This window comes from Micrasema longulum, unplaced genomic scaffold (genome assembly GCF_059751315.1).
Source record: "Micrasema longulum isolate JH-2025_06_02 unplaced genomic scaffold, ASM5975131v1 h1tg001890l, whole genome shotgun sequence".
Taxonomy (NCBI): Eukaryota; Metazoa; Arthropoda; class Insecta; order Trichoptera; family Brachycentridae; genus Micrasema; species Micrasema longulum.
In genome coordinates this window covers 1-10000 of record NW_028279064.1, presented here as the reverse complement: position 1 = coordinate 10000, position 10000 = coordinate 1, and the positions used below count along the sequence as shown (strand labels likewise).

The following is a 10000-nucleotide window of genomic DNA, read 5'->3' as shown; positions in this document are numbered from 1 at the left end:
GTTTTTGTTTTCATCGTGAAAAGTCGAAAAACCAAAACGCTCATGACGGTACGGTCTGGACTCTAATTATTTTCAAATGATGTATTTCAATATCCGTTAGTAAGTAAAACACGTGGTAAATTTGCCAAGTGTCCGAATTGCATTGAACATAAACGAAGGCGGACGCTCGCACCGTCGGACCAGCTGGAGACCAGCTGATATAAATAATAACTAATAATAATAAATGGCGTAAGTATAGCCCGTGAGCTCGCCAATATATGACAGTAAAATTTTTTACGGTCTGGACTCTAATTATTTACATAAATAATTTACAAATTAAAAAACTATTATTTGAAAAAAATTATGTTTCGTTATAAAAAAAAATATATTTATATTTTTACATTATAATTTTTAATTGTTTCTATTCACTCATATCGAATACACACTTACCCTGTCCTTAAACCTACCCTCACACCCATATACAATCACACACATATTCACATACCTACCAAAACCACACTCCACTTTTTTACACACGCATCCTCACACACAAAAAAAAACTCGCACACATGCACTTCTATAATTGATATTTAACTGAACTGGATTTTTATAATTGTATTTATGTGAAAAACTGATTTGGCTTTATTTTATGTTTTTTTTATTATGTTGTGTATATTTCTTTGTATTGCTGTTGTTTTTCTTAATAAACAAAATAAAATAAATAAATAAATAAAATGTATTTCAATATCCGTTAGTAAGTAAAACACGTGGTAAATTTGCCAAGTGTCCGAATTGCATTGAACATAAGCGAAGGTGGACGCTCGCACCGTCGGACCAGCTGGAGACCAGCTGATATAAATAATAACTAATAATAATAAATGGCGTAAGTATAGCCCGTGAGCTCGCCAATATATGACAGTAAAATTTTTATTGTCTTTGAATTTCCTAGAGTTTTAACCATCGAAAAAAAAGAAGATTGCAAATAAAATCAACAGACAATGGAAATTTTATGTTTTTATTACAAAAAATAAAAATGCATATTTCTCTATGTATTTTTCTGTTATAAACAATCTATTAAAATAATACACATCAAATTTCCATTGTCTGTTGATTTTATTTGCAATCTTCTTTTTTTTCGATGGTTAAAACTCTAGGAAATTCAAAGACAATAAAAATTTTACTGCCATATATTGGCGAGCTCACACGCTATACATAGCCCTAATAAATAAATGAATAATTCATAAACTAAATAATAATAAACATGGAAATAATTTATACCCTCTCGCCGAGTTTTAATGCGAGAACGAGGCCCCCTCCCGGCGAGACGTCTCGCGGCGGTCGCGAGCGCGCTCCGCGTGAAACTTAAATTTTTCGTTTACTTCACCGAGCGACGATCCGAAATGCACCCCCGCCGATTTTTATTTCGTTCCTCCTTCCGATTCGAAAGTGAATGTGAAATTAAAAAAAAAAAAAAAAACAAAAAAACTTAGAAATATTTTATACCCTCTCGCCGAGTTTTAATGCGAGAACGAGGCCCCCTCCCGGCGAGACGTCTCGCGGCGGTCGCGAGCGCGCTCCGCGTGAAACTTAAATTTTTCGTTTACTTCACTGAGCGACGATCCGAAATGCACCCCCGCCGATTTTTATTTCGTTCCTCCTTCCGATTCGAAAGTGAATGTGAAATTAAAAAAAAAAAAAAAAACAAAAAAACTTAGAAATATTTTATACCCTCTCGCCGAGTTTTAATGCGAGAACGAGGCCCCCTCCCGGCGAGACGTCTCGCGGCGGTCGCGAGCGCGCTCCGCGTGAAACTTAAATTTTTCGTTTACTTCACTGAGCGACGATCCGAAATGCACCCCCGCCGATTTTTATTTCGTTCCTCCTTCCGATTCGAAAGTGAATGTGAAATTAAAAAAAAAAAAAAAAAATTAAAACTTAGAAATAATTTATACCCTCTCGCCGAGTTTTAATGCGAGAACGAGGCCCCCTCCCGGCGAGACGTCTCGCGGCGGTCGCGAGCGCGCTCCGCGTGAAACTTAAATTTTTCGCTTACTTCACTGAGCGATGATCCGAAATGCACCCCCGCCGATTTTTATTTCGTTCCTCCTTCCGATTCAAGAGTGAATGTGAAATTAAAAAAAAAAAAAAAAAATTAAAACTTAGAAATAATTTATACCCTCTCGCCGAGTTTTAATGCGAGAACGAGGCCCCCTCCCGGCGAGACGTCTCGCGGCGGTCGCGAGCGCGCTCCGCGTGAAACTTAAATTTTTCGTTTATCGAATATTTCCACCGAGCGACGATCCGAAATGCACCCCCGCCGATTTTTATTTCGTTCCTCCTTCCGATTCGAAAGTGAATGTGAAATTAAAAAAAAAAAAAAAAAAAAAAACTTAGAAATAATTTATACCCTCTCGCCGAGTTTTAATGCGAGAACGAGGCCCCCTCCCGGCGAGACGTCTCGCGGCGGTCGCGAGCGCGCTCCGCGTGAAACTTAAATTTTTCGTTTACTTCACTGAGCGACGATCCGAAATGCACCCCCGTCGATTTTTATTTCGTTCCTCCTTCCGATTCAAAAGTGAATGTGAAATTAAAAAAAAAAAAAAAAACAAAAAAACTTAGAAATATTTTATACCCTCTCGCCGAGTTTTAATGCGAGAACGAGGCCCCCTCCCGGCGAGACGTCTCGCGGCGGTCGCGAGCGCGCTCCGCGTGAAACTTAAATTTTTCGTTTACTTCACTGAGCGACGATCCGAAATGCACCCCCGCCGATTTTTATTTCGTTCCTCCTTCCGATTCGAAAGTGAATGTGAAATTAAAAAAAAAAAAAAAAAATTAAAACTTAGAAATAATTTATACCCTCTCGCCGAGTTTTAATGCGAGAACGAGGCCCCCTCCCGGCGAGACGTCTCGCGGCGGTCGCGAGCGCGCTCCGCGTGAAACTTAAATTTTTCGTTTATCGAATATTTCCACCGAGCGACGATCCGAAATGCACCCCCGCCGATTTTTATTTCGTTCCTCCTTCCGATTCGAAAGTGAATGTGAAATTAAAAAAAAAAAAAAAAAACAAAAAAACTTAGAAATATTTTATACCCTCTCGCCGAGTTTTAATGCGAGAACGAGGCCCCCTCCCGGCGAGACGTCTCGCGGCGGTCGCGAGCGCGCTCCGCGTGAAACTTAAATTTTTCGTTTATCGAATATTTCCACCGAGCGACGATCCGAAATGCACCCCCGCCGATTTTTATTTCGTTCCTCCTTCCGATTCGAAAGTGAATGTGAAATTAAAAAAAAAAAAAAAAACTTAGAAATAATTTATACCCTCTCGCCGAGTTTTAATGCGAGAACGAGGCCCCCTCCCGGCGAGACGTCTCGCGGCGGTCGCGAGCGCGCTCCGCGTGCAACTTAAATTTTTCGTTTATCGAATATTTCCACCGAGCGACGATCCGAAATGCACCCCCGCCGATTTTTATTTCGTTCCTCCTTCCGATTCAAGAGTGAATGTGAAATTAAAAAAAAAAAAAAAAAATTAAAACTTAGAAATAATTTATACCCTCTCGCCGAGTTTTAATGCGAGAACGAGGCCCCCTCCCGGCGAGACGTCTCGCGGCGGTCGCGAGCGCGCTCCGCGTGAAACTTAAATTTTTCGTTTATCGAATATTTCCACCGAGCGACGATCCGAAATGCACCCCCGCCGATTTTTATTTCGTTCCTCCTTCCGATTCGAAAGTGAATGTGAAATTAAAAAAAAAAAAAAAAAATTAAAACTTAGAAATAATTTATACCCTCTCGCCGAGTTTTAATGCGAGAACGAGGCCCCCTCCCGGCGAGACGTCTCGCGGCGGTCGCGAGCGCGCTCCGCGTGAAACTTAAATTTTTCGTTTATCGAATATTTCCACCGAGCGACGATCCGAAATGCACCCCCGCCGATTTTTATTTCGTTCCTCCTTCCGATTCAAAAGTGAATGTGAAATTAAAAAAAAAAAAAAAAACAAAAAAACTTAGAAATATTTTATACCCTCTCGCCGAGTTTTAATGCGAGAACGAGGCCCCCTCCCGGCGAGACGTCTCGCGGCGGTCGCGAGCGCGCTCCGCGTGAAACTTAAATTTTTCGTTTACTTCACTGAGCGACGATCCGAAATGCACCCCCGCCGATTTTTATTTCGTTCCTCCTTCCGATTCAAAAGTGAATGTGAAATTAAAAAAAAAAAAAAAAACAAAAAAACTTAGAAATATTTTATACCCTCTCGCCGAGTTTTAATGCGAGAACGAGGCCCCCTCCCGGCGAGACGTCTCGCGGCGGTCGCGAGCGCGCTCCGCGTGAAACTTAAATTTTTCGTTTATCGAATATTTCCACCGAGCGACGATCCGAAATGCACCCCCGCCGATTTTTATTTCGTTCCTCCTTCCGATTCGAAAGTGAATGTGAAATTAAAAAAAAAAAAAAAAAACAAAAAAACTTAGAAATATTTTATACCCTCTCGCCGAGTTTTAATGCGAGAACGAGGCCCCCTCCCGGCGAGACGTCTCGCGGCGGCCGCGAGCGCGCTCCGCGTGAAACTTAAATTTTTCGTTTACTTCACTGAGCGACGATCCGAAATGCACCCCCGCCGATTTTTATTTCGTCCCTCCTTCCGATCCAAATGTGAATGTGAAATAAAAAAAAAAATAAAAAAAAGAAAATAAAAAAAAAAAAAACAAAAATATTTCCTACCCAAATTATAAGTCTAATTTTTCAATCATAATCTCTTTCCATATTCGTCTTCTCAAACGAAAAAAGAAAAGAAAAAATAAAATCATCTCGCAGAATTTGCCAAGTCCCGACCGTACCGCGCGTTTTACCCATCGGCTCATTTACGTTTCGCCTGAAACGCGCGTAGGCTCCCCGCATGGCTGGCGGCCCGGCGTGCGAGACGCCGACACCCGTCGCCGTACGTATATTATGCGCGTCTCTCATGGCGTTAGCTAAAATACATTTTTCACCGCGTTCGCACATTGCGGCGGCCGATATGCCGCGCCGGCTTTACATTTGCGAAAATCAACGTCGTGTGGCCGTTCAGCTCCTTTGTGCGGCTGAGCGAGCATTGCACTTCGCCCGTGTTACAAACTCTGGAGTTCCGCGCAAGCAGAGAACACCGTGAACAAAAACGAGAACGGTCGTAGGATTCTAATCCACGTCCCCACTATTGCCGCGCCGAAGGCGTGCGCTCTCGTACGTTAATATTTGACGAAAGGGAATTAAATTTTTGGCCAAAGAGAAGATCCATGTGGTCCGTCTCGTCAGGTCCAGCGTTCACTTGTTAAAAAGTGAATTTAAAAGTAAAACGAACAGACTCGTGAATCGCGAGAGTGCAAACTCGAGCGAGCGAGAATGTGAGTTATATAGTGCGAACATAAAGAGCGTGTCGCGGCGGGTGACTCCGTCGCGCCTCAGACGCCCTTCGTATCCTGGAGCGATATAGAAATGAACAGCTCCCTGGTTGATCCTGCCAGTAATCATATGCTTGTCTCAAAGACTAAGCCATGCAAGTCTCAGTAAAAGCCGAATTAAGGTGAAACCGCGAATGGCTCAATATATCAGTTTTGGTTCCTTAGATCGTACATAGTTACTTGGATAACTGTGGCAATTCTAGAGCTAATACATGCAAACGAGGTCCTGACCGGCAACGGGAGGGATGCTTTTATTAGATCAAAAACCAATCGGCGGCGGGGTTCGCGCCCCGTCCGTCGCCATTCGAGATGATTCTAGATAACTTTGTGCTGATCGCACGGTCTAGCACCGGCGACGCATCTTTCAAATGTCTGCCTTATCAACTGTCGATGGTAGTTTATGCGACTACCATGGTTGTCACGGGTAACGGGGAATCAGGGTTCGATTCCGGAGAGGGAGCCTGAGAAACGGCTACCACATCCACGGAAGGCAGCAGGCGCGCAAATTACCCACTCCCGGCACGGGGAGGTAGTGACGAAAAATAACGATACGGGACTCGTCCGAGGCCTCGTGATCGGAATGATTACACTTTAAATCCTTTAACGAGGATCCATTGGAGGGCAAGTCTGGTGCCAGCAGCCGCGGTAATTCCAGCTCCAATAGCATATACTAAAGTTGTTGCGGTTAAAAAGCTCGTAGTTGAAATTGTGTCCTGCGGTGTCGGTCTACCGAATGCGGTACGACAGGCACGTCTGCGGGGCTTCTCGCCGGTGCGTCCACCGCCAGTGTGTTGCGGTCGTCCTCGCGGGCGGCCGCGCGCCGAGGCGGGCCGTCGCGGCTGTTTACTTTGAACAAATTAGAGTGCTCAAAGCGGGCTAACACTTGCCTGAATATTGTACGCATGGAATAATAGAATAGGACCTCGGTTCTGTTTTGTTGGCTTTCTGATACCAGAGGTAATGATTAATAGGGACAACTGGGGGCATTCGTATTGCGACGTTAGAGGTGAAATTCTTGGATCGTCGCAAGACGGACTAAAGCGAAAGCATTTGCCAAAGGTGTTTTCATTAATCAAGAACGAAAGTTAGAGGTTCGAAGGCGATTAGATACCGCTGTAGTTCTAACCATAAATGATGCCAGCCAGCGATCCGCCGAAGTTTCATAATTTTAACCCGGTGGGCAGCTCCCGGGAAACCAAAGCTTTCGGGCTCCGGGGGGAGTATGGTTGCAAAGCTGAAACTTAAAGGAATTGACGGAAGGGCACCACCAGGAGTGGAGCCTGCGGCTTAATTCGACTCAACACGGGAAAACTCACCAGGCCCGGACACTGGAAGGATTGACGGATTAACAGCTCTTTCTCGATTCGGTGGGTGGTGGTGCATGGCCGCTCTTAGTTGGTGGAGCGATTTGTCAGGTTAATTCCGGTAACGAACGTAACTCTAGCCTATTAAATAGACGTGCAACCGGTATCACAGGAGTCCGCGGGCGCGCATCTTGCGGCGTTCGCGTCGCGGAAGTGTGTTTCGCGGTCTTCACTACCGGCGTACAATGAAAATCTTCTTAGAGGGACCGGCGGTATATATAGCCGCACGAGATTGAGCAATAGCAGGTCTGTGATGCCCTTAGATGTCCTGGGCCGCACGCGCGCTACACTGAAGGGATCAGCGTGTCCTCCTTGGCCTAACGGCCCGGGTAACCCGATGAAACCCCTTCGTGATAGGGATTGGGGTTTGCAATTCTCCCCCATGAACGAGGAATTCCTAGTAAAAGCGAGTCACCAGCTCGCGTTGATTGCGTCCCTGCCCTTTGTACACACCGCCCGTCGCTACTACCGATGGATGATTTGGTGAGGTCTTCGGACTGGTGCGCGGAAGCTCGTCTCGGGCATCCGACGCGTCGGAAAGTTTGACCGAATTTGATCATTTAGAGGAAGTAAAAGTCGTAACAAGGTTTCCGTAGGTGAACCTGCGGAAGGATCATTTCCTGTGAAATATAATATAAAATGAATTTTCATTCTTTTATATAGTATAAATATATTTATACACACGCGCAGAGCGCAAAATAAGCAAACACTGCGGCGGAATTTCGCCCTAGGGCGCCGCCGCGAACCGCGGACTGCCGGTGTCGCGGGAGGCGGGTCTGTCGGCCCGATTCCCGCGTCCGGCTATATTCTGTGAAAAATGTAATTTTTTTCCGATAGAGAAAAAAGAAAAAAAACGCAACCGATAAACAATATATATATATATATATATATATCATAAAACACTATTACCCTGAACGGCGGATCACTCGGCTCGTGGGTCGATGAAGAACGCAGCTAAATGCGCGTCAGAGTGTGAACTGCAGGACACATGAGCATCGACATTTCGAACGCACATTGCGGTCCGAGCAAGACTTAGTTTGTCGACGGACCACTCCTGTTTGAGGGTCGCGCACACAATGCGACCAGACTTCGCCGTCTTCTCTCTTCGGAGAGAAGATTCGGCGAGAGTGTTGCCGGTCTGTCGTCCGCCGGCGCGCGAGCGCCGGACGGACGTCCGGTCAAATTTGACTTGGCGCGCTCTCTCGGTCCCCCCGAGACGCTTTTCGAGCTAGCGACGACGCTGTGAAACCCGCCGCCGGTCCTCACGGGCCGGCGCGCGGGGGCGTTTCTTCGCGCTCTGCGTCGCGCGCGGGTACCGTGCGAAACCGGAGAGCGTTTACATTATTCATATATATGTATATTTATATATATATATGAATTTTTTTTTGTTGTCGACCTCAAATCAGGAGAGATCACCCGCCGAACTTAAGCATATCAGTAAGCGGAGGAAAAGAAACTAACGAGGATTCCCCGAGTAGCGGCGAGCGAAACGGGAAGAGCCCAGCGCTGAATCCTGCGGCCCAGGCGGGCCGCCGGGAAATGTAGCGTTAGGGAGGAGAGTAATATATACACGCGCGGTCATTAGTCACGGCTGCCTGTCCAAGTTCATCTTGAACGGGGCCCGCTTACCCGCAGAGGGTGCCAGGCCCGTGGTGACGGTAGCCGGCCGCGACGGTCCTCTCTCCCCAGAGTCGGGTTGCTTGAGAGTGCAGCCCTAAGTGGGTGGTAAACTCCATCTAAGGCTAAATACTACCACGAGACCGATAGCGAACAAGTACCGTGAGGGAAAGTTGAAAAGAACTTTGAAGAGAGAGTTAAAGAGTACGTGAAACCGTTCAGGGGTAAACCTGTGGAACTCAAACGAGCGAACGGAGAGATTCATCGTGTCTTCCGTCGGAGCCCGCGTCCGGCGCACACCTCCGCCCTTCGGCACTCGTTGTCGGGGCGGGGGGTGTCCGGGTGCGCAGCCGGGCTCCCGGAGCGCGTGCACTTCTCTCTCAGTATAACACCGCGACCCGTTGCGCCTCGGTCGAATGCGCCGTGCGGCTGTCCCGCCTCGCTCCGCGGGGCGGAGCCGCGGCGTCCACGGCCGGGGCGAGTTTTAAAGCGACGGTAGAGAACGAGGATCGCGTCCGCCCCTTCGGAGGGCGTCCGTCGCGTCACAGCGGCTTCCTTCTCGTGGCCCCCGGCGCCCAGTGCGTCGCGGGTGTCGCGTTTCGGATGTCCGTGGCTAGTGGCGCGCTCTCGGACGGGACGCGTCCCGGTCGGCGGTGGTTTTGTTTTGGGCACTCACAGGACCCGTCTTGAAACACGGACCAAGGAGTCTAGCATGTGCGCGAGTCATTGGGAACACTGATAAACCCAGAGGCGAAATGAAAGTGAAAGGTCGGCCTCGAGCCGGCCGCAGGGAAGATGCGCGGGCGTCGTCAGACGCCCCGCCGCATTCCCGAGGCGTTTCGAGAAAGCCCCCGTGCGATTATCGAGACGCACTGAGAGCGTACACGCTGGGACCCGAAAGATGGTGAACTATGCCTGGTCAGGTCGAAGTCAGGGGAAACCCTGATGGAGGACCGAAGCGATTCTGACGTGCAAATCGATCGTCCGAACTGGGTATAGGGGCGAAAGACTAATCGAACTATCTAATAGCTGGTTCCATCCGAAGTTTCCCTCAGGATAGCTGGCGCTCGAGAAACATGACGGAATTTATTCCGCCATTCTGACAGTCTCATCCGGTAAAGCGAATGATTAGAGGCATTGGGGCCGAAATGGCCTCAACCTATTCTCAAACTTTAAATGGGTGAGATCTCCTTCTTGCTCGAAGATGAAGTAGGAGCTCGGATGGGAGTGCCAAGTGGGCCAATTTTGGTAAGCAGAACTGGCGCTGTGGGATGAACCAAACGTCGAGTTAAGGCGCCCAATGAACGCTCATCGGAGACCATAAAAGGCGTTGGTCGCTCATGACAGCAGGACGGTGGCCATGGAAGTCGGAATCCGCTAAGGAGTGTGTAACAACTCACCTGCCGAAGCAACCAGCCCTGAAAATGGATGGCGCTGTAGCGTTCAGCCTATATCGACCGTCGCAGGCAAGCGGGACGTTCGTGCGGTCTCGTGCCGTGCGATCGTTTTGAAGCCGCGACGAGTAGGATGGCCGCGGCGGTGTGCGCAGAAGGGTCTGGGCGTGAGCCCGCCTGGAGCCTCCGTCGGCGCAGATCTTGGTGGTAGTAGCAAATACA

At 47.8% G+C, this 10000-nt stretch overlaps 2 non-coding genes and 1 pseudogene across 2 annotated transcripts; all 3 read left to right on the top strand.

Annotated features, from left to right (window-relative positions):
* Window positions 1-5446: 5446 nt before the first annotated feature.
* LOC148273638 (small subunit ribosomal RNA) lies at window positions 5447-7386 on the top strand. The gene has a single exon (XR_015824520.1). It is a non-coding gene; the product is annotated as a small subunit ribosomal RNA (ribosomal RNA).
* A 287-nt stretch (window positions 7387-7673) lies between these two features.
* LOC148273637 (5.8S ribosomal RNA) lies at window positions 7674-7835 on the top strand. The gene has a single exon (XR_015824518.1). It is a non-coding gene; the product is annotated as a 5.8S ribosomal RNA (ribosomal RNA).
* A 324-nt stretch (window positions 7836-8159) lies between these two features.
* LOC148273636 (large subunit ribosomal RNA) lies at window positions 8160-10000 on the top strand (annotated as a pseudogene; the record flags this gene model as incomplete).